Source organism: Emydura macquarii, unplaced genomic scaffold (assembly GCF_026122565.2).
Source record: "Emydura macquarii macquarii isolate MOO-44397 ecotype Brisbane River unplaced genomic scaffold, CSIRO-AGI_Emac_v2 contig_2531, whole genome shotgun sequence".
In the NCBI taxonomy this organism is placed as follows: Eukaryota; Metazoa; Chordata; order Testudines; family Chelidae; genus Emydura; species Emydura macquarii.
In genome coordinates, this window is record NW_027132668.1 from 3,789,572 (window position 1) to 3,817,460 (window position 27,889).

Consider the following 27,889-nt stretch of genomic DNA (forward strand, 5'->3'; position numbering starts at 1 on the left):
AAATGACCTCCTGAGGTCCCTTCCAACCCTAATATTCTATGATTCTATGACTGCAACCTGGGAATTAAAGTATGTTTCTGTAGTTGTACAGTAATTATAGCAATAATCATAAGATAAAGGGCTAAGGAATTGATAGCACAAATACAAGACCTGTAGACCTAGACTGATAAGAATAGCTTAAGCAGTTAACATAAGTATAAGGCCTTTAAGCCTAAGTAAGAGTAGTTGCTCAATAAGCTAGTGTAAGGAAATAAACTAATAGTAACTTTAACTACAAGATGCCATAAGACTCTGTTTATTGTTTTGTAACAGTCACAAGTGTTGCAAGAAGACAGTTTGTACCAATTTTAGTGTATTTTTGGAGGAAATATTAGCAGATGCCTAACCACAGGTAATCATAGTAATTCAATTGATGTATGTTAATGACGTTTGCTTAATTAATATACTAGCCTATAGGATAAGGGCACTTCAATATTACAAAGGTGAGGCAGTTAAGATATAGTAAAAGAGGGATGCATGAGGACCAGCAGGGTCTAAAACATCTAGTCTCAGGTACGGCCTTTGGAAGTTCTTCATCGGTATGCTAGAGTCAGACTAGAGTCTATCTCAACTTCTAGAGCTCTCCCCAGGAATAGAGGGAGTATGTATTTGCAATGGTACTGGCTGCCCTGACAGTGTTTGTTACAACACTTTACTTGTCTTGGTTTGTTTACTTATTGGATTAATTATTTTAATAATAAAAATGTCAGTTACAGAAGGTCTTCCCTGAGTGTGAGTGGTGGTGTCATGGGCACGTCCAACGGGGCTCCCAAAGCAATAATTTTGGTAATATTGGGCCTGATCTTGAGACAAGAACCTATAAAATTTCAGAGTTAATTGGATTCTAAATCAATGTTAATCAATAGGTTTGGAAACATTTGTCTTGGATGCTGAAAGCTAGCAAGCATATGCTGGGACCATTATTAGAGAATGAATCTTGCCGTCCCACAAGAAGGACAGCCAATCATCTTTTAAAGAAGTGATTAGGATCTCACTAAGAAACCACCCTTTGACCCTGACAACCACTCTAATTCTCAACTAGACTCTAATAATTATTTTATGAGGAAGATCGTTGCAAAGGTTATAGGGACGGGAACTCAAATGAGATCCAGAGTCCTCTCGTCATATTGGCATGTAATTAATTTGGTTGATGTCTTGTTATTGTATAGACACTATATTGATTGTATTGCTTCATGCTCTGCTTCTGGAGACGTGAGTGAAGACCAGGTGTCTATGTTGAGTCTTTTAGCTCTGTCAGTGGGATTTTGTACCACTGAATTGTTGACACACCTGTGCATAGGCTAAGGGGGTCACTCTTGAATGCTTCCATTCCTTCTTTTTTGAGTGATCCCAGTGAGCAGTATTGAACAATTGCTAACCTGCACTGAGCCATGGGGTTGCTTCAGTGGCTTTTTCTATTCAGCTTGTATATGGGCCATTAGAAGGGTTAGAAAGGAGGTATGAATTGGTCTGCAAATGACAGCCAGCTCCATATCTATTGCTCTGATCTATCCAATGCAGTTGAGTGATTTATCCAGTGTCTGAGAGTTTGGGACATAAATTAGAGTTAGCTATCTGAGACTCAGGTCAGATAAGATTGGATTAATGCTTATAGATTGGGAAAGCAACTGGAAGAAATAGTGGAGATTATGTCAACTTCCCTGCTTCCTGTTTTGCTTAGGTTCACAAACGGGGGTTTGTTGGCCTCCCTCATCATTCTGGATATGTAGGTAGCAGCGTTTTTTATTATTTGTCTTTAGTTAAAAGGCTGAGAGTTTCTTTTGGGTGGAATTTGTTACAGTTCAGTGTCTTTACATATTAATTACTGCATTGTGAGCTGTAGGCAACTACACCTTAATGCCATTCAAAAATCATTGCACCGGGTAGCTGCCTGCCTGTGAAGTGGTTTCCCATGTAGACTGCATTACACCTATGTGCCATACTCGCACTATTTACCAGTTGGTTTCAAGATGAAGCTTTAAACTGCTTTTGGTCTATAAAGTGTTAAATGGTTTGGATTCTAATAACTTAAGCATCCATCTTTCTTATCTGTGACACCGGGGCAGCGGTATTCCACTGAAGTTCTCAAGTTCACAGCCCCCCTGGTTTAAAGGGAAGGAAGCTAATTGCAGCATGTTCTTGGTGAGGACTCTTTGACTCTTGAATCCATTCCCCTCTCACTGTCCACCTGCAATCTGCTTGGTCTGCTGGCCATGCTGTAAAAGCCCTCTTTTTTCTGGGATAGGGAATGGACTAGAGTCTTAGTGTGGACCGGAGGAGTGGGGTTTGATTTGTTGGGAAGGAAGGATTTTTAATGCTCTTTTTGATCTTCTGAGTTCTCTACTGATTGTACAAAGTGCTGGATGTGCACTTTTATACATGCCAGTGGATAAGTATAAAAATAATGGATCCTGTACAGTGCATTGTGGGTCCTGGAGTTTAGAGTCTCACTGCAGAAGGAATAGGGAGATGGGCAAGCTACAAACCCCTAGAATACACCTGGAAGAAAGTGTTGTTGAAAGCAAAGGCCTACTAGCCATATCCCAGAGAGCAGAAAGGAGCAGCAGGCCGGTGATCTTACCCTTGAAGATGCCAAACGGAGGTGGGAGCTACCCCACCTTAGCCCAAAAGACTGCTGACATAAACATCTCTGTGAAACGTGTGAGCTCCTTGGAGGTAAGGATTCTTACAGGGGGTGGAGGGGATTGTAAGGCCTGTGTGGCCAATGGTCACAAGGGAGAAAGACAGCAGGGGAGAAGAATGGCTGAACCTCTTTACCTTCCTAGTGGCACCAGGGTAGCTCTGGTATTTAATCACTTCTGATTCCCAGTGAGGGGGCCAGGAGGGCTGACTCCCCTTTACCTACATCAGTGTGAATCAGGCGTTATTCCATTACAGTTAATGGCATTACACCAGCATATAGTGTAAGTGGAGAATCAAACTCGAGATGTGTAAAACCCATATCCAAATATTTTGTAGCGGGTTCAGAAGTTTATTGGGATTTGCCCATCCCCAGCAATAACTGTTACTTCCGTGGCTTGGCGGCACAAATCCTACTGCACTGCCACAGGGATGACTGTCCAATGCCTGGGCAGAGGAGTAGTATGTGCAAACCTATATCCTTATCTCACCAGGATGCAAAAGGAAACATTTCAGACTTAGTTCTTCCCAGTATTTATAATCCTGATTTTTTTTGGGGGGGTTGCACATATATTGTAGAAGAATGAACAGTTTCTGCACAGGCAAGACATGCCACAGATACAAAGTTCAGATCCAAAAATCTCTGAAAGTTTAGGCCTATAGGCTCAGAACTCAAGTTTTGGTTCACACAGGATTCACTCATGAAGTTGGGATCCAGATCAAAAGTTCAGGGATTTGGTTGGCTCCCATCTCTATTCCATAGTATTATGGACACATTTGCAGCCTCTTCTGCAGGGGAAAAAAATTAAAAGTAAGCTCATAAGAATGGCCATATTAGGTCAGATCAATGGTCCATCTAGCTCAGTATCCTGTCTCTGACAGTGGCTAGTACCAGAGTTTCAGGGGGAGTGTAGGGAGCAGGGCATTTGAATGGCCCATCCCTGTCTTCCATTCCCCACTTCTGCCATTCAGAGATTTAGGGCCACCCTGATGGGGCTGCATCTCCGACCATCTTGGCTAATAGCAATTGATGGACCTATCCTCCATGAACATAGTTAGTTCTTTTCTGAACCCAATTTACTTTTGGCAATCACAACATCCTATGGCAAGGAGTTCCACAGGTTATCTGTGCATTGTGTGAAAAAGTGTCTCCTCTTGTTTGTGTTAAACCTGCTGCCTATTAATTTCATCAGGTGACCCCTGGCTTTTTGTATTGTTTGAATAACACTTCTCTATTATCTTTTTCCACACCATTAATGATTTGATAGACCTCTGCCATATCATATCACATATAATCATAATAGGGCCTATCTAATGAGAAGTGAGAAATCATTTTATTTGTTTAGATTAATAAAAGATGCTCACAACTCAAAAGGCGCTGTCCTACACACTGGCATTAAGCTGGGAGAGGGATTGAGACAATTGGTATATGATACTGCTACTTAGGGCTTTTCTACACTTAAAACGCTTCAGAGGTGTAGCTGTAGCACTTCAGTGAAGACACTAACTATGTTGATGGGAGGGATTCTCCCATTGGTGGGGTACAGTAGCTACAGAGAGGCAGTAGCTAGGTCAACGGGAGAATTCTCCTGTTGACCTAGTGCTGTCTGCATTGGGGGGGGGGAGGCAGGTTTAGGTCAGTTTAACTGCATTCTTCAGGGGGTATGGATTTTTCACACCCCTGAACAAGATAGTTATTCCAGCCTAATTTTCTAGTATAGACCAGACTTTAGTAAATAATCAGATTACTTCACTCTTTACCTAATACTCCCTCTTCCTGTCTGGTAACACGGATAGAGTGTAATCTCATTGTGCCAGGAACCGTCTTTTTGTGTTTGTTCAGTTCCTAACACACTGAAGCCTCCAGGTGCTACCATCATACAAATAAATAATAATACCATTGTTATTTACAACAGTTAATATTAGTCTTATCAATATCATATTAATAAACAAGCCCAATCCCACCATAAAATTTCATTCCTACAATGTTCCACAGTATAAATTAAGCTCCAAAGGAATATAGAAATTCTCAGGCAACCTTTTCTTCTTAGGCCTGGAAAAAAAAGATGAACACTTCAGCATGCCTAGAATGTTAATACGTCCAGGTCCTGCTGTGCCAAGTAGGGCAGTGATTATATGACAATAATCAAAGAATAATTTAATACATTAACTTTACAATGTGCTTTCTTTCCTTTTCCCCTTGAATAAGCTCATTTGAAGATAAGCAGTTACTAAAATTTACACTGCCACACTGAAAAACACTAAAAAGAAAAACAACAATGGTGAAAAGCAAGGGAGAAATAGACTCACTATAAAATGTAGGAGACAAATTATATTAAGAGACTCAAAGCTTCTAACTCTCGCTGTAATTGCATACTGAGAATGAAATCCTGACTATGTTGACTTCAGTGTGGCCAGGATTTCACCCATAGTTTGTGCTCCTGTGGGCATGAGGTTCTGCTAATCACCTGTTTAGAAATTAAGTGCTTCTTGGAGATGTGCACACGTTTCCCACTTTAAAAAACAAAAAAACAAAAACAAAAAAACACTGTGTGCAAGTAGGATTTTTCAATCCCTTTATTTTCCTTCATTCAAGAAAGAAAGATTTCTCTCTGGCAAGTCCACTGACATAGTCCATGCAGAACTAAAGCATTTGGAAACTATTTATGTTAATGTTCCAAAGGCTAAAGTGTAAAGATTCATGATGTCCTTTGTAGTTACAATCTACCAGTCTGAACCATACAATGGATTTACTGGCAAGAGATGATCTTTCCCGTAACTTAGCAGTTATTGGCCCAATTGTTATTTATTAACCTATTGCATCACCTGCAGGCGAATATTCCAGAATATTTTTCTGACCAAGACCATAATTCCATGCAGGCAACATAGGCTCATGTTATTTCCTTTTTGTTTATTTGAAGAAGAGACTAAATGAACATTTGTCAAAAGCGTTAGTGGGAAAAGGTGTAAAGTGTAGATGGAAATCCACCTGATTCGAGCTATATGGAAATTAATATGGAATAGGTATTGTACAAAAAACTAGGGTGGTTCTATGGACTGGCTGGCTGATTGGGGAAAGACCTAAGATTGCCAACCTCTGGGTACCTATTTGAGTTCTAAATGACCATTGGGCAAGGAATGTTTCTTTATGGTGAGAGATATGCCTGATTCTCAGGAAGAGGAGTTGACTGTCTTGCTGTAACATATTCTGGCCAGATGGAGCTATGCTGATTTGCACGACGGAGGTAAAAATTAATTTAATCAAAAATCTGTTTAACCGTTCTAAAAATAAAATGGTTAAACGCTGTGGATGGGGTAGGTGCAGCTGGGCAGCTCTTGCTGGTGGGGAAGCGCAGAGCACAGCGTGGGGGGAGGGGCAGTCGTAGCTGGGCTCACCCTCCACCTGCTGGGCTCCGCACCTCCCCCCGCCTCGTGGGGAGCCAGCCCAGCTGCGGCTACCCTCCCCTGCCCCCCTGTGCTGGGCTCCACGCTTCCTGCCAGTGAGAGCAGCTGCCGCTCCCCTCCGCACCCCAGTTTAAACGGTAATCAGCTATTTAAAATGTTTAAACAGCGGGTTACCGTTTAAACGGTTAACCTTTTACATCCCTAAATTGCACTGGCTGAGGAGCTGGGTTTTGTCATGGCATACCGTTGTTTTTTTTTAAAGTCTATTCTAGGTCTTTCTGTAGCACCCATATGGCCCTCAGGAGGGTTAGTCCAGTCTTCAGTATGGGGAACCAAAAATGGCTGAAATATGCTTAAGTTCAATACATGTCAGGCTATGCATATTTAATAAAAGATCTTGGCATGTGCTCCTGTGTATTGTCTCAGAGATGGCTCTGTGTATTTGTGTTTGTTTAATTTGGTGACATTTTTGGCCATTAGCTGTTCCTGTTTCTAATAATGGTAGTGTCACTTTCATATGATTCTTCTCTTCCATGGCATTCAGTGCTCTAAAATTTTCCAGATTTAATCTGCTCTACCGAGCTAATAAAGACATCAGGAGAGTTAAAATACCTAGGGTTAGATTGTGTGGAGAGAGGGCATAAGGGGCTTTTCCAGCTTTTTGCCCCCAGGCAAGGGCTAGATACAGTCCTGGACCTTGCACACTTAGCATGTAAGGACCAAGGAAATCTAGCCCCAGCAATGACACTAGACTCCCGAACAGACTGATGCAAGGGGCTGTGGTCTATGCTGCACCCTGTGAGAGGGTGAAGTAGTGGGCACTGCTGAGTGTATTCCTCCTGCCACAGGCACAGTCTGAGTGGCTGCTGGAGTACTTCTCTAGGAAGGGGCACATTTCCCTTCCTTGGATGAGGAGAGAAAAAGAAGAATAACTTTTCAAGGGTACTTACACATTAACCTGGGGTCTGAGTACCTACATCTGCATGCCAAGCATAGAGTCGCTCCATCTTTTTGAAAGTCTGTGAAATGGAAGCTCGTACAGGTGAGTGAGCAGAAGCTTCCAGTTCTACTGCACTTCCTATCTTTGGAGAATCTCTTCCATTTGGTGACCTGTGTATCCTGTATTATAGCGGCTGTACTAACTCCGTTAATGGGTGCTTAACTACTCTTTTTGTGCAAACTTTGCTACTAACTTTCTTTCTCAATTGGCTGATTGTCTACCTCTTCTTTCTTATGTCATTTCTTTAGAAGGGGAAAGAAGGGAAGTCTCCTAATACCATGGTACAGTGATCTCATTATAGACAGGACTCAAAGGCTTAGTAGAGGAATTCAGCACTGTGCCTGAAATCAAGGCATCATAAGATATACTGTTGCTCTCTTTCAGAACAAGCTCAGTTGTGTGTGTGTGTGTGTGGGGGGGGGGGGGCTGCGTACCATGCCCAGTCTCATAGCCCATGACTGTAGTCAGACTGGGATATTGACCAGTAAGTGCTGATAGAAAAAGCAAATAATCTTTTAATTGCAGATTTGTTCCTTGCCGCATGTGTGGGTGTGTGGAGCTTGCAAAAAAAAAACATTCTTAAGACCTTCCAGAAGTCATTCAGCAAGACTTGACATTTCTGCTCTTTCTACACTTAAAAATAGCAGTAAAGAAATTTCATTAACAAATCCCTTTCTGATTTATGATATGAAATAGAAGGTTACACACCCACTTTATTTAAAAAACCCACATCTTCAAAAGGTGATCTATAAATATACTTCTGAGTCATGAATTAGTTCTGTCCAGCCATTCAGCCCTCTCTTAAACACCCCACCACATTTTTGCCTATTGTGTGGCATTCTGATTTCTGATCTCAGGTTCTTCAGAGCAATTTTCTAAGAAAACAACCTGTATTAGCATATACACTCATGAGCAAAGCATACCTGCTATCATTAATTGGAGAGTCTATTTAATATTATGTTTTTAAAATGAACTGGAGAGTCTTTTAAAAATGAACTGGAGAGTCTATTTAATATTACCCTTAAAAAATGCACTTAAATTGTTCCTTGTATCTGGCTAGAGGAAAACCAATTATGGTAGGTGGAAATGGACAGTCTAGAAATTGTGGCTTGTTTGGCAACCAGCCAATATCTTCCCCAATTTAGCATTTTAAAGTCATTCCAACAGTTGTAAAAGTGCCAGAGGTACTGTAAGTACAGAAGGCACAGAAGATATGAGCACTGACAGTTCAACACTATACCCAGCACACCTTACATTACGATAAACTGAGATTGTCATTGAAGTGACTGGAGTACATGTGTATTTATGTATATACATATGTACATTTCAGCTACAAAAAGAACCTATTTAAATAACCTTCAGTGTGGTTCTTAAATCTACAACAGCAAGGAAATTCACAATTAAAGCTAAAAGCCTTGGGCTAATTCTCTAATTCAGTACCTCTTGATGTTGATATTGATGTCTGCATTACTTCCCTTGCAGAATAAATAGTAAGGCATAAGGCTGTAAACTATTTAAGATAGGGGTATCATATGCTCAACATTACAAGCATAGAAAATCAACTTACTAATGGTACCATTTAACAGTTAATGGGAGAAAAATGGTGCAAAGTTTATAATTCCATCATCTCTGGCAGATGTAATACAAAAGCCCAGGACTGAATGGGCACAGAGACTTTATCACCAGCAGATGTAGGTCCCTCCAGAAAAGAATTGATTTCTTTTATTGATTCTCACACAGCCAGTACAATGCCAAAAGAGCCAGACCCAAAGATATAACTAGGCAATGGGAGAACAGCATGTGATGCTATACAGTGAAAATTCCAACCTCTCCCATTGTTCAGAAATCCTACATAAAACAATCCACGCAGCAGCACCAGGACAATGTCCCAGATAGTCCATGTTGCATCTCTTCCAGAAAAGGGTAGAATCACCTTGGGAAGGGTGCATGGAGGAAGGGTAGACCACTACTCTACCTCTCCAACAGATAAATAGAAGATTTCTCAAGTTGGTACTTTACGCAAATGTTAAATAACAATGATCTATCAAGGTATTTCTATAACCCCCAATACCATAATGTCTGAGCACCTCACAATTGTTAATGTAGTTACTCTCTCTGTGCCTCAGTTCCCCATCTGTAAAATGGGGATAATCATACTTCTGTACTCCACAGAGTGATGAGACTATAAGTAACTTGTCCCTGGTCACACTAGAAATCTCTCAGACCAGGATCTCCCAAGATCTCTTGGCTTCAGTTCTAATGACATTTCTGCTGGATGACTGGATTGCACATGAGCCTCTGTAAATGTTTTTTTTTTTTTAAATCTTATTGTAAGTTATTTTAAAAGTTACTATCCATCCAACCCCTCAAGAAATTTTATATCTACTTTTAAAATTCTAAGGCTTTGAAAATAATGGATAATCTATTCTGCTGAACAAAAATGTTTTTGAATTAAACACATAATAAAGAAGATTTTGGGATGAGATGAAAAACTATACTAAAGGAGAGGGAGAAAGAGGGACATGTTGATGCTGCATTAAGGTTGCAAATTCACATAACCCCTGAAATGAACGAGTGAAAGTTCTCATTGCAGTGTTGAAATGACTCAAGTTGCTTGTACTATGTATTAGTGTATATGTTATTACTTAGTATTATAAAATATATTATAGAGTGGGGCATGTGCAAATTAACAATGAAATAAGAACCGTAACTTTTTATCTTCCTGATTCAGCTTCAAAGGAACCCTCCAGCGTTTTCTGATCAAACTTTTTTATATATACTTACTCACGTACATAGCTAAATACTTAGTATTTTTGAAATTCTAATTTTTCTCTGGCTGTTGGTATACCTCATATTTATTCCCTGGAGGCTGCCATTATCCTACTAACTCCTGCCCTCGTCTGGGGTAAAACCACATCACAAAGAACTATGTATATGTAAATGCAACATTAAAATTGCACAATTAATCAGGCAAAAAAAAATGTAAATAAGGTTCCCAGTCCCTGGGACTGACTGAGCTGTGCCATTTTTCCACCCTCCACCTAGTTGATAAAGCCACCCAGAACCAGTTTATTCCCCAGCATAAGGTGAACCCGTCTCAGGACTTCTCTAACCTACATGAGCTTGTAACCAGCCTCTGGGAGCTGGAAGAATGCACTGAGCTGCCCTTATGCCTGCTGGGAATCCCCAGCTGCTGTTAAGGCAGCTTTTATGGCTCATTTACAGGGGAAATAAAAAGAAAGGACCACTTCTTAAATGGTCCAAGTTAAGCTTTGAAATTCATCACCTGCCATCTGGAGTAGGTATTTACATCAGTGTGAGAAGAAGATAACATACTGTCCTTCAGATATGATAGTGTTTCACATCTAGCTTGCTCAGGAGTAAATGACTACACAAGGTTTAGCCTAGTGGAGAAGTGGGCCAAATGGACTTACTCGCATGGGTAAGGGTTTTGGAGATGGACCTTAATTTTTTTCTGAAATGAAAGTTTGACTTTGAACAATGCAATAAAATTTGTCACGCAACCGTGAAATTGCAAGAGCTGTAATGTTTATAATAACCCTGACGTTCTCCAGTTCCTGATGTTCAAATGTAGTGGATTTTTTTAAGGATAGTCTCATGCATGAGTCTCGTGCATGAGACTACGAGCCATTTAGAATCTCCCTCATGCAAACAGTTCCAGGTGCAGTCCCTGTGCTTGTGTGCCTGACTCTGTGGGTGGGAAAAACGTGCCTTTGATTTCACAAAAGGGGACCCGACTTCACTGAGCTCTCTTAAAAATTATAACATCCTACTTAGGAAGCTGGAAAGGCAGAGAGAAGTACAGGGCCCGTCTATGTCCATTATCCTTGGTAGAGTCCCAACTGTAAGCTCTTCACTCAGAGCTGGCTTAGGTGTTTTGCTGCTAGAGGTGGAAAATGTTTTCAGTGCCTCCTACTTACCTGCCCAAAAGGCGTAAGCAAAAAATAATAGTCAAGCAAAACTACTGAGCATCTCCTCTACCTCCTCTCAGCGCCTCCCCCCATAACCTCCAAATGTTGGCATCCAAGGTAGCCTGGTAGCCTGCCTGTCTTCAAGACAGGAACTGTCTTGGAATGTTGATGCACGTGCTACTAGAGTATAAATAGCAAATAGTGATAATCTACTAAAAAAATCATGGAGTGGTGAGACTGAGCTTTTATATATGATGGCATGAAGACTGCTCATTCTCTGGTGACCACGTAACTTTGTACACAATGTCAGTCTTCATTTAAAAAAAGAAAAAGTCCTGCCCTATGATTGCTAAACTATGCAAGCCCAATGTGACCTTGGAAGATTTGAATGTTCAGCAACAGCTGAATCATCTGAGCTGCCCAATTCATCACAATGAAGTGTTAATTCTCAACCTCAAGATAACAGTGTAAATACTAATACTGTTAGCTGTTTCACTGCTAATGACTTTAGTATAAAACAACCATATGTTGTGGGATTATGGTAAAGTACTCCCACTTTTTTATCCACTATGACACCTGCTCAACAGCATTTTTTGTTCAATCATTTATAATTTTATTAGTATCCAGCTAATTGTTTTTTCATACTTGGTCAAGGATACACAGAACTCTAAAAATGAGCTCTTCTTGCAAGACAGCTTTCAAAGCCCACCCTTTTTCAGTTATCTGCCTGGGGAGGGGCAACTGGTGATAATTTTTATACAGTGAGAAAATTGGGGAAGGGAAAGGGCCAGGGTGGGAGGGGGGTTCAGTCTTTTAAATCCAAATGGCTGAATCAATTTTTCTCAAACGTTCAGCAACCAAAAGGTCAACATTTGGCTGAGGAAAAATAATGGAAGATGTTAGCCCAAAATGCTTCTTATATTTATGAACAAATGAAAATAAGGGATCATAATAGAAATTGAACTGCAACCTTAATTACAAAATACCCTACCAATTGGATGCAATCAACTATTCAATGGTCCTCATTCTTCTTTTGATACGCCTAAGCCAACTCTGATTGAAGTCAATAGGAACTGCCTATGTATAACCAAGAAAAGAATGTCACATTATCATTATTTAATCCAAATTTGCTAGTTATAACACTTATTATTTGTAATCAATACTCTTAATCAACGTACCTCTAGATAGCAGTTGTTAAATGAACAATAAAATGACATTTCTTGTATAGATTTTTACTAGTGGTTTCCCTCTTTGTAATTGTGATTGGGTCTCTGTATGAACCTTGTTAGGTACTTGGAAATAAGATGCTGCCCAATGAACAATATATCAAAACCCAAATGTTACCTCTTGGTGGGGGTTGTGAGGAAGGGTTTAGAATAGTAATTAAAGCAGAAAAATGAAAGTTAATATTGATTGAAATTATCTTTCCTCTATTATGCATTCAGAAAAATCCATGATAATCCATCTACGTGATTGTGGTTTCATTCACATATATACAGGTTTTATACATATATATGGCCAAAAAAAGGAAAAAATTCATAGCTATTTATTGCTTTTCATTCCAATTAAATCTCTCCAAATAAAGTCTACTCCCTTTTCCTGTGTATATTTTGTGCCCGGTGTGTGACAGCAAATTGGCAAGGCTACCTTTGTTTTATGTGCATCTGCTATTGCTACTGCTACAATGCAGTTCTTTTCTTTTGTTGGGCTAGGAAGTATTCAAGGAGGTGTTTTATAAACAAAACCTGAGCTCCTACTTCTTACAACCGCTCCAGTGGATCAGACAAACATACAATAGGGTACAGGAGAGTAAAAATAGTAACACAATGAAATGGCTCAATGCCTTATCACCTTGCTTAAGATATCAGTTACAAAGGGACATACAGAAAGATCTGCTTTTATGAAAACCCTTCTTTCTATCCTCTTCACAGTCCTTGCTGTGTTTTTTAGGAGGGATTAGATATCGCTCCCCTCTCCCCGGCCCTTGTACTTATCCAATACAGTAACCCTTTTTAGGATCAAACGTCTCTCACTCTGCACCCTTTGTTATTTAAATCAATAACTCCTAAGGTCCTGTGGGAGAAAAAGAGGGATATCTACTTACAGAGCAGTAGCGGGCAGTCAGTGTTTCTCCCTGGACCAGGAACAGGGAGTCACATCCGTTAACCAGTATGCAAGGAGCACAAGGCCCCTACTTGTAGAGTAGAGCTGTACAGCTAGCCAGGGGTTTCTATGGCCTGCGAAGGGCAGCTCTTCTGATTTCTGCTCTGTAGCCAGTGCTGTGTGGAGACAGGCTGCTGCCTTCACAGCCTAGTGAAACCCCTCTGTATCATTTTACCATATAAGGAGACAAAAGCATCAGAAACACTCATTCTTTTAGGCTCTGTGCAGCTGGCATTCAACATTTTTTCTTCCAAGGGTGTAGATTCCCCCCCTCCTAACCACACTGTCTTTGTTGGCCTCCTTCCTAAAATGACTCCCCCTGCCACATTCCCCCCCCCCCCCCACACACACACACTTTTGCTTTTTTAACCCCATGATGTTTGTTAGCAATGGAGCTTTGTTACAGTCAAATGATCTCAGCTTGCAGAAGGAAAGGCTGACAGAAATTCAAGCACAATCACTTCACTGATCATCTTCACACCTGGCTGGGAGAATGAAGAATTTGGTTAGAATTACTATGCGAATCTGTTTGCACTGGCTCTTTTCCCAGCTTTTTCACTCTTCTCTGTCTAAACAATGGATTGATTTACTTTGTACCTCTTTCTAGGTACTGAATGGATAAGGTTCCTGGTTTTCTGAGGAGCATCTGTGCAGCTGTCCATGTATTTGTAGCCTTTCCTGCTTTTTACCCCCCTCACTGGGGGAAAAAAGGTGACACAAGTGAAATTCAAAATCTCCCTTGCATAGCTGGAAGGAGCAGATTGTGTCAATGCACACCTAGGACCACACAGAGAACCCTTCCAATGGGCACACCTTAAATAAAGGAGGAACAGTTAATCCCAACATAACCAGGAAATAAGTTCTCCGTTATAAAACCTAGTTTCATATTTCAACCCTTCTAACAGAAACAGATCAGATTAAAAAGAGTGGGGGTCCTCAGAAACCTTACGGGGAGAGAAGAATTTGGATCCAAAGCACCCTGGCGATGTTTGGTCTTTACTCTTGGGTGCAGTTCAAGTTGCTAATATTTCAGTAATGATGGACACGCTCCAAGTAGGGTAAGTTGTTCAACTTAAAGAAAAGCGGTCAGGATGAATATAAACCTCATAAACCTGCTACTAGGAGCTACTGTTGGTGGTAGTGCAGCCCTTCCCTATAGATGGCACATATGTTTGTGGAAAAACTGAAGTGCTTTGTTGTGAATAGCATTGGTGTGTATGTGTGTTAACCAGACTTCTCCTACGTGAATCCCTTACCACACAATCTTGTTGCTGTAGGTAGGTGCATCCCCATCGTGAACTTGCACAGTACTCTGCTCCATGCCTGGGATGAAATGTATCAGTAACAGCTCTTTTTAAAAAAAACAAAATCTACTACAAGCCTGATTCTGTAGTCCGTATGCAGGCAAAATTCCTATTGCATGAAATGACAGGACTGAGCCTTTCACCATCCTTTTATTTGGAATAAAACCTATTGTTTAAATGTTATTTGATTCATAGAAATGCTAAAAGGGTTACCGATCTATGTGCTCTTGGCACCTTTAACATACCTTAAAAAACACAAGTAGTGTGGCCTAGTGCATAGAGCACCGGACTGGGACTCAGAAGATTCCCAGCTCTACCACTGACCAGCTGGGTGACCTTGGGCAAGTCACTTTACCTCTCTGTACCTCTTCATTCCCCAATCTGTAAAATGGGGATAATGATACTGGCCTCCTTTGTAAAGTGGCTTGAGATCTATGGATGAAAATCACTCAAAAATTCCTAGCTGTTACTTCTTAGTATCCTAAGTGCAGCAGTTTAAGATAACCCACCACAAATCCCCCTCAAACAACTTCCTACCCCTAGAGTTACGATTCCCAGCCCAGCTCCCATTTTCAAATGCCTGGGTAAAAAGATGAGCCTAGCAATGAGCCCTGAAGATGATCAGATTTGGGCTGAATGAGAAGCTGTTTTTGAGTCTCTCTTAAAATAGGTTTAGTCAGCATTTTACTTGGTTTCCTCTCTTTCTGCTATTTTTATTTCCCTACATCACCCTCATCCACTTATAGCCATTTCAGCGCTAGCAATATTTCAATGGTGTTTCTGACTTGCTGCGAACTAATTTAATGTTGTTTAAAATTCTAAGCTATAATATATACTGGCTGTTGCTGAACTATTGGAATGAAATATGTGCAGCCACATACTGCCCTTTAGATGACAAAAACGCTTTGGCCAAGTATTCAATCAATTCTCTGTAAGTTACGAGGGCAGAAGAACTTCTATTGAATTTGGCCATTGTTGACTTTTGGAAGGCCTTGTGCTTGCAGAGGAATACTAGTAATGAATGCTCACATTACCCCTCTGATTTCTTGGTAATTATTTTTTAATGGGATGGCAGAATCACACACCCCGTCTCTTCTACTGCATCAAACCCATTTGAACCTCCTCCCCATCCCCCCAGACATTTCTAATTCTCATTCCTTTTCCACGGGACATTTTTCATTACTTTGATTTCCACAAAACTATTCTAAGTTATACCCCTATTATTTTTTTTGTGTATGTACCTTTATTGTGATTTTACTCAACACTCACTACAAAGTAAGTTACAAAACCACACAATGATGCTATTGGTGGGTGGGATGTTGCAGTTCACTCCAAGACTATTCCTGGGGCCATTTTGCAACTTAAACTAGATATTTTTGTAGTTTTAAATTTAAAAAAATTATTTAGCAAGATAAGGAAATCCAGGGCCAGTCCTGCTCCCACTGAAATCAATAGAGTTTTGCACTTGGACTTCAAGGGAAGGAGGATTGGACTCAGAACTAGCATTCTCACAGATACTTTGCTTGAATAACCTAATAAGGGGCATGGGGAAAAGTCTAGTGCAGAGTTTCTTAATAGGCTGTGGCCTGAACCAAGTAATTATAATCAGAATTTGCTTAAAATCCAATCCAGGGGCAAATCCTAAGAGGTGAGTCCCTGCAACTCCTTTGGTCCAGAATGATTTATTAAGCACAGCTTAGAGGTGACTTAATGAGAAAAATATTGCTTGCAGGAGCGATACCACTTTACTTACACTTTGCTATGTCATATTGTTTGCTTGGTGTGTTTTTTAACACTTCTTTTCCCATTGCTTTTGTAGTGCAAGAGTGTTGTGACCAGAGGTGTCTGCCTGACCTTCAGCGTAGCCTTAGTCTGCAGGGAGAATGGTCTTGTTTTAGTCTCAGATAAACTTGGGAATGGTCCACCTGTCATCCCAACACATGGGCTAAATTTAGCAGCTAAGACTCTGTCTTCTACAATGAGATTTCACACCAAGTTAGCATCTTTCTAGAGAACCATATTTAAACAATTTTCTTTCAGAAAAAGGCACAATGACCAGGATTCAGCAAAGCACTTAAACAGGTGCTTAAAATTAAGCACATGCTTGGCCAAATCAGGGCCTAACACAATTTCCCTGGCCAGTGTAGATAAAGTCTATATTAGTTATATAATGGTTTGCAGAATCACAGGGAGTCTGTCTACAGCCTGATTCTGTATGCCATTGGTTCACATGGTGAGGGCCAGGCCAAGATCTGAAATCTTTCTATCAAGAATCTCCATACAGGCAGAGCTTAAATAGCCAGATGATTTTCAAAATGCAAATTATTCATTTTTTTAAATGAATATTTGTATGACTTACCTGATGCAAAGCAGCAATGCTTCAAAGAAATGGTCATTCTGATGTAACAGTAATGAGCAGTCATTTAAAAGGGAGGCAAGAGGTCCATGTACAATTTTATTTATTTATTTGTATTAATTTTACATAGGCAAATTCAGCAGCTTTCCTACCAGCAGAGCATAAAAAGAACTTAAATATCCACTTTCCTCGAACATTTTGATCTCCAGGCATCTCCCCTTTTTCCCACAACCATGACATCATAGATGAGCTTTGCAGCATGTCCTGAAGGTTAAAAGATATCAGCTATTTTGTACTTGTGGGGAGGATGCTTTCCAATATCAAAGAGCCTTCATAGAGAAAGCTCTGCCAGAAGCTCCCTTACCTTTAAATCAGAGGGGCTCAGGTCAAATAATTCTGCTTATCACAACTGCAGCAGTATATTATGAGGGACAGGTAATTTCTCCCATAAGCCTTTAAGGGAAACCTACATTTGCACATAAAGTTAACATAACAAACACCTCTGCTGCAGTTAGGCTGACCACCTTTTCAAAAGGCAAAAGTGGGACACATGCAGGAGCCCCACCCCTGTGGCCCCGCCCCTGCTCCTCCTCTTCCCCAAGGCCACGCCCCTGCTCCTCCTCTTCCCCCGAGGCCCTGACCAGAGCCAGGCCGTGGTAAGAGCTGCCCAGGGAGCCCAGGGCACTATGGGGAGCCCCGGACTCTCTACCTGCCCTGGGGAGATGAGAGGGGGTCATGGTACCTGAGAGAAGCCCCTGGCCTGTTTCCTCACCTCCTGGAGGTCTCTGCAAATACTCCCTGCATGGATCCTAAGGCACACCTCAGCCTGTTCCCTCCCCTACTGAGAAGAGGCTGGCGCCGCCTCTGAGCCTTGGGCAGGCGCAAAGCACTGTCACTGGGAAGCCGGGACAAATGCTGTCCCAGAGTCATTCAGCTCAGGGCTGGGACTTGAACTCTGTATTTTGGGACTGTCCTGCTCCATTCAGGACAGGTGGTCACCCTAGCAGCAGATGGTGCTTTTGGTGCTTAAATAGCCATATGCGGATGCAGTCCTCCAACTGGTAGCATCCATCACAGTAAGTATGCACGCAGAAAATCTCGACATTCAATGGCAAATGCATTTTTTTGCACAGATCTGCTTAAAGGCTTCTAAAAATGTTAGAAGTAACGATTGCAAAATAAGGATGAATTACGGTGCGGAACTGTAGCAGCTGAGTAGAGTAGTACTGTCATTATTGAAGCAAAACTTGCACTGAGTTCAAAGGGAGTTTTCCCTCTATAAGTACTGAAGAATCATGTCCCAGTTTTTCTCACTGAATGCTACTATTTTTGAAGACACTGTATAAGAAGTACTACTATATCTCCCCAAACTGAAGACATTTGTGAGGTCCCTGTTTTGCATAAAGATTTTTTTGTGTGGTAACGATTTATTTCTGTTCAGTGACATGGTTTGTATATTCCACATATACATAACACAAGAGTCTCAGAGACTGAGTCTCAGACATATGTTATGATTAAAAATATTAACTCAAGCCAAGCATTTTGAAGTAGTAGCCTTATCACTGATCCTACTAGCCCCATGTTCTTTTTGAACTCTATAAATGTCCAGTCTCTTTTAAATAATAGGATTAAATACATTAGTTTGTTGCTGATGTGGATTCTGATCTCTGGGCCACTGATACATAACATTAACCCACAACAAGTCCACTTAATTATCAATGAAAAAACCTGTAAGAATGCAGAGGGAGGGGCCCTGATTGAGTAATTCAGACGTGGGAAATGGATATGATTGAACCAGCCACTGCGCCAGAGATTCTACTTACAAGGAGAAGAAAAAGCAGGACGCAGTCTCAGGGACTGGCATCACCTGTTTGTATGGGAGCTGCTAGGAAAGAAAAGTCAGGGGAACAGAGAATGAGCCAGCCAATCACTATGTCCAGGGGAGCAGAGGGCAGGTGACTGGGAAAGGAGAAGGAAAAGGGAACCAAGCATCGGGAGTCTGTAGAGGAGGAAAGGAGGAAGAACAGAAGGAGGAAAATAGACAGGAAGCCTCTTCTCCCCCCCTCCCCCCCCCCAGCACATCCACGTGGTCTCTGGGAAGGAGTCCAATCTAATGCTCCCTTTCACACTAGGAAGGCAATCTTGCCAGTGGGTCTGTTGGGACTCCATGGCGCCAAAGAGGCATTGTCTGACATCTGGAGTCATGGTCAGACCACCTCATGTACGTTGCCATTGGCAGCAGGAGCTGAAATGGGGGGATTGAGAACATGCCTCTCCATTTTGGAACAGCAGCAGCAGCAGCAGCAGCAAAGAGTACTATTGAATGCACTGCTTCTACGCCTGAAGGCTTGTCTATGCAGTGCTTTCATCCACACCAGAGGTTCGAATTCTAGTGCATGCTAGTGTGTCATTCACTAACTGGCCCATGTGGACCTTGCGGGCGTGCACTAAAAGTTTTCTTGTGAGCATTTATGTAGTAGTGTTTGAAATGGGACTACATTAGTGTGCACTAGGGAACTTTTAGCGCACGTCAGCAGGGCCCACATGAGCCAGTGAGTGTGCAACACCCCTCCAGCGCGGACAAGTCCTCAGAACCATCGTGTCTTGTGCCAGCAGTACAGCTCATGGACCTTCTGCGTAGCCACTAACACTACTCTAACGCCATGATCATATATGGGCAGGCTGCCCCTTCAACAACCTTTTCCAGTTCCCTGAGCACACCTGTTTCAAGTAGCAGGTCCATGCCTCCAATTCCCTTTGAGGGGGGATCCTGGGATCCAGCTCTCCAACTGGGTCTCCAGGTTACACCCCTAGTTGCCAGCCATGACGCCTAGCAGGCCCAGGGGGCTTGGCACCTGAAATAGCTTCCCTTAGGAACCTGTGGACAGGAGCAGCATGCAGTGACACAGAGGCAATGTTTCTGAAACAAAGTGTGATTTATTCACACTCTAAAGTGTATTTAAAACAAGAAACCTATACACGTTGCCTTACCCATGCTTGGCATCTTCTTGAGCCCCTGGTAGACAGGACTTAGCCTTGGTGTCCCTTCATTGTCTTGTGGGCCAAGTCACAGCCTGCTTGCTGCAGACCTGACTCTCAAGGTATGTCCACACAGCAAGGAAAAACCCACGGCTGGTCTGTGCCAGCCAACTCGGCTCATGGGGCTCTGACTGCGGGACTGTTTCACTGCTGTGTAAACTTCTGGGCTTGGGCTGGAGCCCAGGCTCTGGGATCCTCCCACCTTGCAGGGTCCTCCAGCCCAAGCCAGGCATCTATTTACACAGCAGCCTGAGCCCTACGAGCCCCAGTCAGCTGACCCATGCATGTGGGTGTCTAGTTGTTGTGTAGACATACACTCAGACTGACTGAGGATCTATTGTCTCCCTATCAATATGCACTGACACTCCCCAAGCAGCCTCTCTCAACACATCCAAGCACCTTCCCCTTTCTAGGGCTGGGGTTGTGTAATGGTTTACTATCTTAACCTGTTCTGACCTGTTCCCCAATTAACAGCTTCCCTATTTTTTCCTCAAGGACTCTTATCCGTGTCATTGTTTTACTTTCTTTGCTTGGTTCCTCCTCCAATGCCTTTGATCCATCTAGTAATCCATCAGAAACAAACACAGGTTTGCACCTTATTCATTAAAATAGTACAGCTATTTCCCAGTTTGTCACATATGATAATGACAGGATTTTGTCCATACTGTAGTGTGAAATCTAAATCTATTTTTTCTTTATAGTGTAAAGCTATAGGTTTCTGTATTGACATAGCTATTGCTGGTTCTGGTAGATTTGTGTTTACAATATTAATAAATAGTGATATGATTTCCTCATTATATAACTTTACACTACGACAAACATTATGGTTTTATTTACAGTTGTGGCATCTTAATAAACCTGAACTTTATCATCATAAAGCTCAGTAATGCTAATGGAACAAACCTTGAAGTCTTTTCTCTAGCAAAATGCTTACCAAAATCAGTGGGAGTTTTGCCTGACTAAGGACTGATTAAAAACTGAGGGCCTCAGGATTTGTCCCAGTTAGAAATGCCAGGGTCTCATGTTAGAATATAATTTTGGCTTGGGGTTTGTTTTCCTTTGAGTGCCTCATTACCGGACTTAGTTAACTGAGTTCTATCTGCAGTGACAAAGTCTGCTTTCATTATACATTTATAACCTTGCAGAAGATTGAGGGCAGAATCTGAAGATCAAGTGGTTGCACAAGTATTTGAAGAGAGATTCTTTATTCCTGGTGGTGATCCATGAGCTTGAAAGAAAGCAGCTTGACATTCAGATCCCAGGTTGACCTTGCACGGCTGACAGTAAATCCATCATTATCTGTGTAAACTGAGCATGCTTGGTATAGAAGTTACTGAGACATGATAAACGTGGAACTCTGCCAGGCCACTTTTACCGTCTCTTTTCAGAAGAGAACTGGATTTTCAGCTTGGGTACAGTGGGGAACAGTTAAGCCTGAGAGTGGGAATGCAAAAGAACAGAGATGTCCTGAGAGGGCAAAGCTGGTGGCAAAACGTTTTAAAAGATCATAAACCACATACTACCTTTATCAGTGAAATAGTTCCTTTTTAATGTTTACAATTTCAAAAAGTAATTACTACTTTAACAAATAAGGAAAGGATGTTAAAAGTGTCAAACGACAGAATTGCATCGATACGTTTGAAAAATGATTCAATAAAAAAACCAAAACATACCGTGATTCCAGTTTATGGCATCAAGCCAGGGTAGCACCAATCATCAGGCAAAATCCTATTCAAATTGTCTGTTTATAAGGCCTATTAGCACTTCCATCACATTCATTTTTGCAAAAAGATATAACTTGGCATAAACGTGCACAAGGCTGAAACTTATTATAGAAGTCTTGGCCCAAAAGTATATTGCTTTTACAAGTTTAAAATAAATGTCTGTTCTTATGAAGAGATTATCTATATCTATATATATTTTAAAATGAGCCAAATGGAAAAATAACATTTTAAATATATATATTTACACACGCTGATTTAAAATGTCATTTTCCATTTGGCTCATTTTAGAATGATTTCTGTTTAAATGATGAAGTCTGGCTGGTGAGTAGTCCACAAATATAGTTTAATGATTTTTTGGTCTTTGGAAAATGAAAATTATGAAGAACACCCTGAGCTGAATTTCTGCTGAAGCACATAGTGCATAAAACAAAGAAAATGTAGTGCTAGATTGCCAACCCCAAGGACTGCTACCACCAATTAACCCAAGTACAGCTACTTCCCTGAGCTGGAGGGGTCACCTGTAGCAGGATAAAGCAGTCCAGGCTCTTTGCCCATTTAGTCTTTTGTCTCTGTTGAGATGGCAACTAAGGGTGCCAGTTTTTGATGGGGGTTGTCATGAGAGGGACAGCAGCCCACTAAGAACTGGACTGAATGAACCAACTCATTTCATGAGTAGTTGATCACAGAAGCAAACATCAGATACAGATTTCAGTCACTGCTAATTTGCCTCAGGCAGGCACCCTCTCTCTTGAATCTATTCTCTCTGCTTTACTTCCTTTTCACTTACAAAGGGGAATGGTTTCTGCTGAGTATTGCTTCCTATTGCAGCTACAATCTTCCAGTTGAGAAGGAAGAATTCATTACAAAGTGTTTCTCCCACCAACACCTCCTCCTTTTAGCACAACTTGCTCATTTCTGCACCCTGGATCCTGACCTGCAGATTGGAGCCCACCTTTAAGGGTTGAAACAACGTTAGGAAATAGAGTTAGAGCAATAAAGAAGGCCCAGTTCACCTCACTAAAAAAGACAAAAGATAACAAGAGGGAAGTGGGAGACATCTGTGTTGTTACAATGACTCCATATTGCATCTGTTTTGCAATATGTTCCTTGGGAGAACACTTGCTGTCCTCTTCCTCAGCCTCCAGCGTAGGGTTTTGATTCAGGAAAGCATGGTGTTTCATAAAAGTGGAAGGATGGCAAAGTGACTAGGATGCTAGCCTAGGCCATTGGAGAGGAGGATTCAGTTCCCTGTGCTACTACAGTTGTCCTGTGGGACCTTGGGCAAGTCATGTACTCTCTCTGTTCCCCATCTGTGAAATGGAGATAATAGTACTTCCCGATCTCACAGGGGTGGTGTTAAAAGAGTATGAGGTGCTCAGATCATATGGGAATGGGGGCCATACGAGTACCTAAAATGGATTTTAAAAGCGCTTTCCTGAAGTGGGGCCTAAATCTGGAAGTCATTAAACCACTTGTAAATGTAGTTTATTTCCTTCTTTCTAACTTTGTTCGGCACCATTATTGCCAGACTACAGAACTTTACTCAGGCTTTTCTGCTGTCCCTTATGGGGTATCAAGCAGCCCCCCAACCCTTCTCAGCTCCTGGAGCTAATCATTATTTCAGAAAGTGAGTCTCATGTCCCTTCATTTCCTCATCTTGCCATTGCACCAGTGGAAATAGATAGGCCTGCATTGCAATAACGTGCTTTCTACTTTTGGAGTTAAAATGTTTAGTGTTGGATAAACGAGAGAAATGGCAGAACCATGGATTACTGGGTGGCGATATCCATTAGCAGGGCTACGATATTGTCACCCAGGTCATGTAAGTCATGAATTGAATAAAGTCTGTGAAACCAAGTGGTGTTGCAACCTGGAATATGGCGTTGCAGTGCCATGCAGGTTTGGCCCATCTACCTCTCCATCTATAAGGGGCAGATAGACCAAATATAAACGGTGCTGCTACCATGTGTGCCAGGTCTCAGTGCCCAGAGCGGGGAGCCAGGATCCAGGATCAGGCCCTCAGGACAGTAGCCAACCCTGCAGTAAATGGGTGTCGCCTCTCAACACTCTCTTTGGCCATTAAAGTGAAATTTGGGGTGAAAAAATATCAACAGCAAGCAAGCAAAGTGGGAAATATTTGGTGACCTTTCTGTGACTTATCTGTCTTTGCCAGCACCTTTGATATGAAATGTACTAAAAATTTCCATGCCAGAATTGTAGCCTTATCCATTAATAATGTAGGAATTCAAAAGAGAGACATCTGATTTTTGCTACAGTCTTGTGTAGGAGTTTGACTTTGCTTCATTAGCTGCGAACCACCAATCAGAAGCATGCCATCAAGCATGAAATCCTATCTTCCTACAAGGGAAGGTGTGCAAATTTACAGTAAAAGAAAAAAAAATGAAAATTCAGTATCAGTCTTAAAGGGAACGTTCTAACTTGAACTCCAGTTTATATATATTTTTGAACTGTTAGAAGGAGTTTTAGGAGCTTTACATCTGCCCCCCCATGTGCGCACATGACAATATGGTTTGGAAAATCACATTTTTCTATTTTTAAAAAATCCTTTACTCTCCCCTGTTGCTATATGAAAGACCAACATAAGTGACATGGAAAACTGTCCATAAGGAGAAATCTGTAAAATTAGATTAAAGTGCTATCAAAAGCACAAAGGAAATAAACTGAAAAATAGAGGAAAAATACTTTTTCTTCTAATTGCTTTCAGTTTCAGTAATCTTTGGTAATAATTGTAACAATAATCAGCCAATTAATTTCCAACAGAAGTGTGGTTTGTATTTTTATTTATTTTTTAAAAACTCCCAGCATCCCTTTAACTTATATATTGTTTAACTTTTGTTCCTTCCATGTTTGTGTAGAGAAAGAGTCTATAGAAAACATGCAAAGTTGGTCACGCAACTTTTTTTTAAAAGTAGGGACTATGTGTAATATGCAGCCAAACTTCCTAGAACTAATCAGTCTTGCATGATGAACTTACTGTTGAAATTGCTCTAGATTTATCATCATCAGACTGAACTCACCATAGTACAAAGCTAAAGATAAAATATTACAGCCAGTAATAATTCATCTAACTTAAAATCAACTGTCTGAGACAGTTCAGATACTACTAACTTCCTGTGATCTGATTACACTTTTTTCATTTAGCTACCAAAAAGAAAAATGGTAGAGAAAAATATGAAAATCTTGTACTGTTACACACCTTTGCAAGCTCAGTGCCATTTAAAATAAAGGGAAAAGGGTGAAATCCTTGTCTCATTGAAATCAATGGGAGCTTTGGGCAAAATTCCCAGTGATTTCAATGGGACCAGGATTTCACCCCACTCTGTGTTCTCTGTTTAATTTTTTTCCCCTCTTATAAAACAGCCCTTTAGAGTTTCTATACTGAACAACTGTTTTAATGGATTTATTCTCACCCAAACTCTTGCCAGGTGCTGTCAAAGATTTGCCTTGTTCTGATTAGTTGGATATTTGGAAGGGAAAAAACAAAGTTATTCATCTATTAATCATATTTTTCAAATGCTAGTTATTAACAAAGAAGTATTATTAAGACTGCTTTTAAAATGGATTAATTTTTCATCTCTCAATACACATACACACACACAAATAAATTTCACTTTTAAATTCAAGTGAGATGAAAAGCACTAAATTCTTTTAAAATATCCCTGCATCATACTGGCATTTTTTTCAAAGTAACATAATATAAATTCATCTTTGGGCAAGACACTTATAGAAAGCATCTGTAAAATTAAACTTCTTCATTAAAGTTTCATTAAAGTTCTTCATTGTGGATCCTTGCACTTGCTGCTTGTTTTTAAGGGCGAGTAAAAATCCCAAGAAAATGTCAATATGCAAAGCTGATGACATATTAACAGTAACTGCGTAACAAAAATGATTGTTTTATTTCTCTCTCTGTTTCTACCTAGAGGTTAGAGCCAGGAACTGGGAATTTGAAGATGTGGCAAGACACTGGTATGATGGAAGTGGGGCTCTTCTTTAGTATGAATACTGTATTGTAATTTTGTTATTGGGAAGTTTACTGTAGGATTATGTTGGTTTAGTTTTTGTTAGAAAAACATGCAGAAAGTGGAATGATGGCTCCTGATAAGACACCTCCCACTAAAGCTTCAGGGTTCTTAAGAGACGGTGCTTTAGCTTTTTGCTGTGCAGAGCCTACTTCCAGACAAGTTACAAAACTTGTTTTGATAGCGCTGTGAGCCAAATGATCAAAAGACAGTTAAACAGTTAAAAAGACGCTCTCTGGTTAGAGGGGAGACAGAGATTGTTGGGGAAAAGACTGACATCCTCTGGGATGTCTGAAGAAGTTAGACCTTTCCAGCATCCATCAGTGGATGGTAAAAATTTAGGTAAGCTAGATGTGTGTCGACTGCTGTTTTAAATTCCTATATCTCGTATTATGCTTTATTCCTGCTGTTAGGATTAAACAATACTTTGATTTAGGCAGGTAGTCTGACCATTCCATTCACCACTGGTCACAGATTCCTGAAGAGAAAAACAGTAGGTTCCGCACCATCAGGCCTGCTGGGCAAACACGTAGATACAAGGATATATACCCCAGAACCTGCTCTGAGGGTGGGAGAATAGAATGATTCCACCCTAGGAGAGACAAAAGGATGAGGGGGTGCACTCAGAGATCAGAGTGGGGTCAGAGGACACTAAATATGGGTCTGATCCAGAATCTATTGAAGTCAGTTGAAATATTCCTGTGGACTTCAATGGGCTTTGGATCAGACCCTAAGTATCCTGATCTCCCAAAGTGTTGAGAATTTACAATCCCAATGAAATACATAGGAACTGTGGATGTTTGTAATTTCGAAAAATCAGCCTACATTTATTTCAGCACCTCAATAGTAGTATGGTAAATAACCTTGAGACACAAAATTTGCAAGTCTTGGCTTTAATTCCTAACTGTAAACTCAGGGAAGTAATTCCTACCCACTCTTGTAAAGCACTTTGAGATGCCTGGTTGAAAGGTCTTCTCAATAAAAGCATTATTGTATATAATACTATGAGAATGTAAATGAAAATACACACAATCTACAATATACATATTCAAACAATCGTATTTTTCCAAGATGTTTCCTTTTATAGACTTCACTTGAAAATTAGCACCCTAATGAAATCAGGTTAACGGTAATTTAATGTAACATTAAACTTATAATTGATGTTTGCCAGGTATTGCTAAGGCTATTCACACATTTAATTATAAAGAATTCCTGCTTTGACATTGAGTAACATAGCAGTGCTTTTCATTTTCTCCTTTTGCAAAGTTCCCATAACTAATAAGTAATTGTTTAAATATGTAATCAGCATCATCTCTAATTTGCCTTTCTCCCAAGCCCATTAGAAAATGGTATCAGGGAGAAAAATTGGAAGAGCAATATGTTCCTTCTTTGGATTTTGTATTCAGTTTCCAAAAATTCCTCAGTAAAGGAAAAGATGCAGACAGATCAAAACTTATCAAGAGCTTTCTGCCTAAAGTCATTCAATTTCCTATCCCAGTGCAGGAAAATAGCTATAGTTACAAATGCTTGTATTTTTTCACAACATGAAAACATGACAGTATATTATTAGTGCTGAAATGTAAAGAGCAGCTGTTATTTAGTACCTAATTCCCACCAACAGGCTGGCAACACAGAGAAAGGAAAATGGTCCATGTACATTGTTAGACAGCAAGAAATAAACAAGCTACTCAACATCCACTCTCCCTGCAAGAGGGAATCACCTATCTCACAACCTATACGTAGAATACTGACAATCTACTTCCCCTCTGGGGATGAGAAGGAAGGACAGTGAAAAACAGTTATTTATTCTTACCTTTCTGCAACCTAGTGATGCCGCTGCCGTTTAGTCTGAGAATGAGAGTACAGGAACTAGTGCCGTGGCTTATTGCTGAATTGGATTACCCAAACTATGTATTTAGTAATTAGACAGTCAGGCATTTGTTAGGTAGATGAGCTATAAATACACTATCTCCAAAGAACCAGCCATCTACAGGAGATAAGAACCACAACGCCTCAGTGCAGCCAGCCTTTTAAGGCAGCGTAATTACAGTAGCACAAGACCTGTAATGGAAAAGAACTGCCTTGCTCTTAGCAACCCCATCTCTTTGTTCTGTTTAATTTGAGGACCTCTGAGCTTTATATATATTTACCCACCTTTGTAAAGTGCTCTGTGATCCTCTGGGTATCACATTACTTAACTATTAGTATTTTATTATAAATATCTGAACAACAAAAGAGCCTCATTTT

The 27,889-nt window shown here is 40.7% G+C and overlaps 1 protein-coding gene across 9 annotated transcripts in view; it reads right to left on the reverse strand.

Moving 5' to 3' along the window:
- Positions 1-27,601, reverse strand: part of FHL2 (four and a half LIM domains 2) — a 45,523-nt gene extending 17,922 nt beyond the window's left edge. The window contains exons 1-3 of one of the 9 annotated variants that reach the window (XM_067563594.1): positions 16,237-17,342; positions 13,121-13,340; positions 12,008-12,093 (exon numbers count right to left, since the gene is read on the reverse strand). The gene's annotated coding sequence lies outside the window, so the exon portion shown is untranslated. Of the gene's footprint in view, positions 1-12,007; positions 13,067-13,120; positions 13,454-16,236; positions 17,343-25,033; positions 27,083-27,455 lie in introns of those variants that run through there. The other 8 variants (XM_067563598.1, XM_067563597.1, XM_067563593.1 and 5 more) reach the window with 8 other exon arrangements.
- Between the last annotated feature and the right edge of the window lie 288 nt (positions 27,602-27,889).